At 36.0% G+C, this 8,422-nt stretch overlaps 1 long non-coding RNA gene across 1 annotated transcript; it reads left to right on the forward strand.

The window, feature by feature from the left end:
• Positions 1 to 1,387: 1,387 nt before the first annotated feature.
• LOC131179080 (uncharacterized) lies at positions 1,388 to 3,047 on the forward strand. The gene is made up of 3 exons (XR_009148077.1): positions 1,388 to 1,449; positions 1,552 to 1,709; positions 2,783 to 3,047. It is a non-coding gene; the product is annotated as an uncharacterized LOC131179080 (long non-coding RNA).
• The last annotated feature ends 5,375 nt before the right edge of the window (positions 3,048 to 8,422 follow it).

An 8,422-nucleotide genomic window follows, 5' to 3' on the forward strand; every position in this document is an offset into this window, starting at 1 on the left:
TTGGATTTTGGAGGTCAATGGGATGAGCAATAGCTTTGGTGGAGTTTGCCTACAACAACAGTTATCACTCCAGCATAGGGATGGCACCCTATGAGGCATTATATGGAAGAAAGTGTAGGTCTCCTCTGTGTTGGACAGAAATGGGGGAAGCGAAAGTGCATGATGTAGACCTAGTGCAGTACACCTCGAGGTAGTTCCTTTAATCGTGAACGATCAAGACTTTTCAGAGGCGTAAGAGTTATGCAGACCCCAGACGGAGGGATGTGGAGTTTGCAGTGGGCGACTATGTATTCCTGAAGGTATCTCCAATGAAGGGAGTCATGAGATTTGGAAAGAAGGGCAAGTTGGCACCTCGGTATATCGGACCTTTTGAGGTTACTGATAGAGTTGGAGCAGTTGCCTACCGGTTGGAGCTACCACCCAACCTTTCTCACGTTCATCCCGTGTTTCACATCTCCATGCTCAGGAAATACATTCCCGATCCTTCTCATGTACTGCAGCCGGATGTGATAGAGCTAAAAGAGAACTTGACATTTGAGGAGCAGCCTGTAGCCATAGTGGACTACCAAGTGAGACAGCTGAGATCCAAACAGATCCCTATGGTCAAGGTTTTGTGGAGGAGTCAGTCAGTGGAAGAGTGCACCTGGGAGTCAGAGCGGGACATGCGTAGCAAGTACCCTTACTTGTTCAATGTATAATCATGTACTTTATTCTGCCTTGTGTAAAAATTCGAGGACGAATTTTCTGTAAGGGGGGAAGAATGTAACACCCCAAAATTTTATTAATTATGAGTATTTTTGATATTTAAATTTTATTTAAATTTTAGGAATTTTTTTGAGATTTTTCGGATTTTAAAAATCGGGTTCGATTTTCCGAAAATATAAACTTTGATGATTTTTAAAAATTAATTTAAAGACCACGTGGCAAAACTAAAAATATATTTGGAGTCTACGTATTTTTCTGAATTTTCTGGAATTTTTTCGGAATTTTTGGACCTCGTTTTCGGTCCCGAGGCAGAGTAAAAATTCAAAATTTTGTATTTCGAATCGAACCGGCCGAATCGAACCGGACCGGATCGGACCGGTCGAATCGAACCGGCTCCCTTTCCTTTTTCTTCTCCCGCGTCGCGCGCTTTTCTCTTTCTTTTCTCCTCCTCCCTGCGCTGCCGCTCTAGTTTCTCCGTCCACATCCGTCCGATCCGGCCACAGATTGGACCGTGTGTTGTGTCTAAAATCATCTACTCGGCGAGCTTTCCATAGACACCAAGAACGCCAAATCCATCGAGCGGATTGTCCGATTTTTGCTCGGGAAGATTTTCGCCATTTCGACTTTTGGGCTAGATTTCTCGAAAACCGTGAATCCCACGAGAAACCGAGGCTACCAAAGACGCTCCACTCGACGAGAGCTTCGCGGGATATTAATTTCAAAATTTTCCGACAACGTTTTTCGGTAGGTCCCACGGAACTTCGCAGTGTTTTTCCGAGCATTAAATGAGCTTAGAAAATTCTGAAAAATTTATGTACTAACCCCCGTGTTATGGGCTTCGTGTAGGTATTCTCAATTCGCGGAAATTCGACAGTTGACCGGGTCTGCGAAATTTCGGCCAGACAGACCCGTTATCGGAAAAGTCTCCGAATTGGGCCGAGATTTTGCCTACCCCCCCATTGTCAGACGTCCCGAGCGCGTCCCCGAGGTCGGAATCGGCAAAGGTAAACCCGAACCTTGTTTTTTCGTAATTTTCTAGTGCTTAAATAGGATTAAAAATCCGTAAAATATTCGTGGTAGCTTAGAAAATTACGATTCTTTTTGCAATAGCTTAGTAATATTGCTAAGGACCGCGGGGCAAAGTTTTATAATTTTTAGAGCTTGTTTGGGCAGTTTTTGCAAAAATGATCAATAATAAGGACTAAATTGAAATTTTGCGTATTGTGATGGATAATTGATTTGATGGGCCCAGGAGGGGCTGTGTGATATGATTGAACTGTTGATATATGGATTGTGAATATAGAAGTGCGTTTTTATCCCTTTTACAGGTTGTGTAGGTCCTAGGTATAGTGGGGAGTCTGACGGATTTTCGGCACGACTTAGGACGTTTTTGGTCTTTTCTTTGTTTGTATTGAGTCAGATTGTATTAATTAGATGTAATGTAATTGTCAGTGAGCCGATGACCTTCTTCCTCCGCCACCGCCACAAGAATTTGTCACAAGTCTGTGAGTAAAATATTAATTTTAATTATAATTTCGATATTATTATATGTTCAAGATGCCCATGCATCACTTATATGAATATATTTATGTAGTTAAACTCTATGCACGAATTATGTTGCATTCATAACTGTTAAAGTGCCATGAGTCTTGTTGTGGTAATTTTGAGAAGTGTGCGTGCGTTGGCGTGCGATTGATGTGGTGTGGACTAAGGATAGGACGGGTAGTCACGGCTTGAGTTCTTCATTGGACCCGTTCCTTCGAGGGTAGTCACGGCTTGAGTTCTTCATTTGGGACCCTCGATTTGGTTTATTGCGAAAGTCCGGCTTGAGTTCTTCACGGCACTGTGTTGGATTTAAGAGAGGCATGCAGGATCAGCTCCCAATATATTATGATTGATGCTACAGGGTGCGTGAGTGCTCCAAATTACCTGTTTGATGCTATGATGTGAATATGATGTTAATGTTGCATTTCACTCTACAGGTTGCATTAGTTTCAGATAGTTATAGAGATTATAGTTAAGATTGATATTTTACTCTCTGAGTCGAACGCTCACTCCTGTTCAAAAATTTTTACAGGCCACAGGAGGATATTTTATTCTGGGTTAACCTGCTTTTATCCTTCGCAGGTTGTTTATCCATGTTTGTGTAATTTTAATTACTCCTAGAATTTCCGCATGTGTTAGCAGTATTTATTTGAATTTGGTCTGTAATATTTTTATCATGTTGGACCTGTAAACTTAAATATGTTATGCATGTTGATGGATTGGATGAGGGAGCTGAGCTCCCATTTATTTTATGTTGATGAGTATGTGGAGGGTGAGCTGAGCTCCCCAATTGAGTATTTATTGTGTTTACAGGTCGGGTGAGTCAAAAACTCCCCGTTGGAAAGTCCATTTTATGGCCGGACTCTGTCCGTTTGGTTTCTTGAATTTGGGCCCAATGGGCCTCAGAATTGGGTAAATGAACAGTTAAGGCTTACTACGGGCCTCGGGGGCTTTAGGCTGGCCCAGGTCCTAGTGCCGGTCCGGCCCATAGGTTGGGTCGTGACATACTCGCGGGCAGAGGTTGGATTGAGAGAGCTGTATAGGGGATCAGTTCCCATATATATACTATTTGAATATTATATGAGTGTGTGAATGCTCCAAATTACCCTTTTTGTTATTTACGATGTAATTTATATGAAAACTATAAAGGTATTACATTCCACTCTTTAGAATGCATTAGTTTTAGATAGCTATAAAAATTATACTTAAAATCGGTATTTTACTCTCTGAGTAGAACCTTCACTCATGTTCACCTATTTTTCCAAGATACATGAGGTCCTTTATTGAGTTTAACCTGCTCACTTCTTCGTAGATCTACTATCGGCATTTAATTGTATTTTGTTCTTTTATTCTATTCTAGAACTCTGCATGTATTATTATTATTAGTAATGTATTCATTTAGATCTGTTATGTATGAATTAACTGGAATTGTAAGTATGATATATGAATATGCATGGATGATCATTGGGTTGAATGAGGAAGTTGAGCTCCCATTTGAATTAGTATTGTTATGAGTATGTGGAGGGCGAGCTGAGCTCCCCAAATTGTTATATATATTATGCTTACAGGTCGGGTGAGTCAAAAACTCCCCGTTGAATGGTCCATGTTATAGTCGGACTCTGTCCAGTTGATTTCTTGAAATTAGGCTCAATATGGGCCTTAAGATTGGGTTAAGGAATAGTTAGGCTTACTATGGGCCTCCGGGGCTTTAAGCTTGCCTTGGTCCTAGTGCCGGTTCAGCCCATAGGTTGGTCATGACATATATATGTGGCAAAGTTGAAAGATAATGATATTATAGATGACAAAATTAAAGGATATCAGTATTACAATTGGTAAAATTAAAGAAAAATGGCAATAATGTTACAAATAATAAAATTAAAGGACAATGATGTTACAAATGACAAAATTAAATAATAATAGTGTTATAACTAATAAAGTTGAAGGATAATCTTATTATATGTGGCATGATAGAGGAAAAAAGAATGCTAATTAAGCGCCATGTTACATTTGTTCATGTTCGTATTTAATCTGAAAACTAGTGATCGGATGTCAGAAGAATTTTACTAGTAAAATTTAAAAGTTGAAGAGATTTTATATTGTATTTTTAAATTGAAAGACTGTGGTGTTATTGTAACACCCCCATACTAAGTAGCCTATACATTCTACTATTTCAGTGACTAGTGTCCGTCCAGAAAGTCAGGATGTTTAGAACTATATTTATGCCATCTAGAAAAGTCATAAATAAAAATTAATAGAAATTATATGAAGGTGAAATGGAAATAAGAAAAATAAAGCATAATCAGTTAAATGAGCCGAGGTCCCGGTGATGAGTGACCGAACTGGAAAGTGACTGCAAGCTCAGTTGCTGCCCTAATTTCATGTGAAACCCTATGAAACCCCAGGCTTAAGGATAATTGCGAAGCTAATGGTATTATGAAAATCACAGAAAAGAATAGAGAACAAGCTCAAATAATTGAATCAGAGTTTAGGAAGTAACTTAGTGCTACTACAAAAACTAATCAGACCGATAATGGGCAATATGATTAATTCACCCTTAGAGGTAACTCTTGGCCTAAATGTCCATTAAAATGTAAGAAATTAAAATTTTAAAAAAGAATTAAAAACATAAAGAGGTGTATGAAAGAAAAGAAAAAGGAAAAGAAAATTCTAAAAATTAAGTGCTTTATGACATCATAATGATGCAAGTATGACCTAATTAAAATTATAATTTTAAATTATGAAAATTAAGGGATAAATATCATAAAAATAACACAAAAATTAAAAGAAAATATTGTTCTTCTTCTTCTAGTATTGCCACCCTCTCTCTCTCTAAAGTTCTCTCTCATTTCCACCATTACTAAGCCAAACCAAGCTTTCAAAGCTTGATTTCATTCCATAAACTTTAATAATAACCCATAGAAAACCCTTAATTGACCATAGAAGATAAGAATTGAAGGGAGAAAATTGAAGAAATTGGAGAAGGAATTGAGGATTCAAGAGCACCATAGAGGTAAGTCTCTTTCTCCTAAGTTAAATTGATTATTACTTATGAAAATGATGTAAGCAAGTGGAAATTAACTTAAAAATTGAAAAATTATGCATATTGGGAAGAGATAAAATTTCGGCCAGCCATGAAATTTTAGGGTTTTGAAGTGTTTCAATCTAATTAAACATGAATTTGAACTTGTTGGGAGTAGTAGACATGATTGAGATAGTGTGCATGATTGGTGATAATTAAAAAAAATTAGGATTCTTTATTATTAGGGTTTTGGGAGAAATTGGGAATTTTGAAAATTATTGACCAATTAATGTGTATGATGCTCAATTTTGGTCATTTAGGATGTTTTGAATTGTGAATTGATGATTGGAATTGAGTTGAGTTATGGATATGGAATTGTAGAATTCTGGACTAATGAGTCCAACTAGGTTAACAAGCCATAAGTTGAATTGTGTTGCTCCAATTGGTATGAATCTAATTGGAGATGAAATTAGGGTCATAATGCTACATTTTTATGAAGAAACTGTGCCCAAAAACTGACCATAAGTTGGTCTAAAATTAGGTTGAATCTGGAATTGGTGCCCTAATTCTGGGCAGAATTGACTAAATAAATAGTACATATTCAAATAGTCATAACTTTGTATATAGAGGTCAAAATGACCTGATTTTCAAACTATTAGAAAGCTTAGACATAGTAGAACAACTTTCATGGAGAACAGAAACCCAACTTCTGACTATAACCTAGCCAAATTGCTAACCAAAATTAAGTTACCAAAACTACCAAAACCAAAAACTTGCCCAGAAAATCTGAAAATGACCAATCCGGCCAGTTATGGTAAAAATATCATAACTTGAGTGACAAAACTCCAAATAGAGTGATTCAAAAAGGGAATTAAACTAGACACATTAAGGAATAACTTTGATAAATAAAGTTTAGCCAAATTTTCACTGTAGATTGGTAATTTCCAACTTTGATAAACCTAAGTGACCAAATTTGAAATTTTAGAATTTCATCTAATAGGCCTTAAATTATAATTGGTAATCAATAACAATAAATTTGTGACCCAAAATGTGGTATGACCATGTGTCTAGAAATTGTATACCAATTAATTATGAAAAAGTCAAAAATTTGCATGAATAGAATGTGAATAGTAACCATAATATTATCAAATACAAAGAACTCAACCTTTAGGAGAACTTATAAGTAAAATTAAGTATGCAAAATTTAATGGTTGAATTGATTAGTAGAAATGAATTGGATGGGTATTGAAACACTTTAAATTATATGTTTCAGTTGGAAAGGAGCCCTCCAAGGAAGGAGGAAGGGTGGAGTAAGTCAAAGCAACATAAGAGGTTTGTGCACAACAAACTTAAAATTCTTTGTTTCTACTTCACAATTCTTGAAATAAATATTGTAAATAATTTTGATTGTTATGGCTTTGAAAATATTTGAAAAATAGTATGTTGCCTACTTTGTAAATGAAAATTTTGGAATGAAATATGACTTGTGAATTGTATGAAATATTTGAATGATTTGGTTTTGAATTGGACTTTGAAATCACACTTGGCATGAGAATATTATTGTGTTCTTACTCCATCTATGGAGTTGAGATTGATTATATTCTTCCCTCTCTGGCTTACCAGTTGAGGTTGAGATAGAATGAGTACTCATATAGCTAGCTAGCCACCTCCCTCATTGATTTCGATTAGTGAGGTTGTAGATTGCTTTGTCGTGGTGTATAACATGGCATTGATCGTGAAATTTTGTGTAATGACCTAAGTTGTGTATTAATTGGCAACACCATTATTTGTAATTTATTTTGATAAATTATTATTAAAAATCTTGACATCAACTTTGTGAATTGTGATTGTAAAAATTTTTAAATTCTTATTATCAATGAATGATTATATTTTTGATTATTTTAGAAATTATTGTTGCGCACCACTTAGTAAATTACTCAGCGATGGCTTTTTCTTGTTATCATAGATAAGGAGAAGGATAAAGCAGCAGAGTGAGCTACTATAGTTATAGTTGTAATACCATTTTGGGATCTGTTATGGGTATATTATTTTATACCCTTGTACATTTCTTTTGATGTAAATTTTTATTCATATGTATCTATTGAACTAGATGAGTAGTTGTACAATCAAAATTGTAATATTAATATTTTATTCTCTTTCTGGAATTGCAAAGTTTTATATTTAAGTTGAATCGAATGTAATGCTATTAAAATTGCTTGAAATTGTGTTGATTGACTTGGATTGTGTTGATCATAAATGGAGTTGTGGGTATTATTTGCATATTGGAAGTGTTTTAACAAGTTTTAAAGAACTGTTTTCTCAATTTATAGCCGGCATTCTGCTGAAATTTCTATAAAATTTTTGAAATCTCAAATTAATCAAAATTTGAGTTCATAACATAAACTTCAATTAAAGGTTTTTGATAATTATTCAAAATCCCTTGTAGTATATTTAATGGGTTATAGGTAGGTGAAGTTCGGTAATTCATTAAATATACTACGGGATCATGTTATGCCTTACAGAGGGGTAAGGTGTGACATGTTTTAGTAATATCAGAGCAACATTTTGAAATGAGTTTTGAATTATGAATTTGAAATATTTTCTTAATTAGTACAACTGCTCAAGTGTCCTTAATTGATACATATGATGCATTTACATCATGAATATGAACGAATGGGGATAATTCTCCTTGTGTTGGTCGCCAGGGAGTAGAATTTTTGTAAACTGAAATGGAAGAAGTAAACTGAAATGGAAGAAGGGGATCGCTCAGTTGAGCAATCAGTTGAGGCTGAGGCACAAGAGGAAGCCCCAGCTCTTCAAAATGTTAGTGGGTCAGCTGCACCAGCCCTACCCATGCCGTAGTTTCCTGCTCAGTTCGCTTAGCATATGGTTGCCTTATTCCAACAGATGGCTAGAAACATGCCAACACAAGCCCTAACCTAAGCACCAGTAGTGCAACCACAGCCTCCAGCTAGCCAGTCTGATAAGTTGATGAAATTTGGGGCTACTAAATTTAAGAGTACTGTGGATCTACTAGAGGTAGAGTAGTGGATTAAAGGAATGGAAAGGGTATTTAAAAAGCTACACTGCACGGAAGAACTAAAATTTGAATACTTAGTCTCTCTGCTACAAGGGGATGCATATGAGTGGTGG

This window comes from Hevea brasiliensis, chromosome 4 (assembly GCF_030052815.1).
Source record: "Hevea brasiliensis isolate MT/VB/25A 57/8 chromosome 4, ASM3005281v1, whole genome shotgun sequence".
NCBI classification, from domain to species: domain Eukaryota; kingdom Viridiplantae; phylum Streptophyta; class Magnoliopsida; order Malpighiales; family Euphorbiaceae; genus Hevea; species Hevea brasiliensis.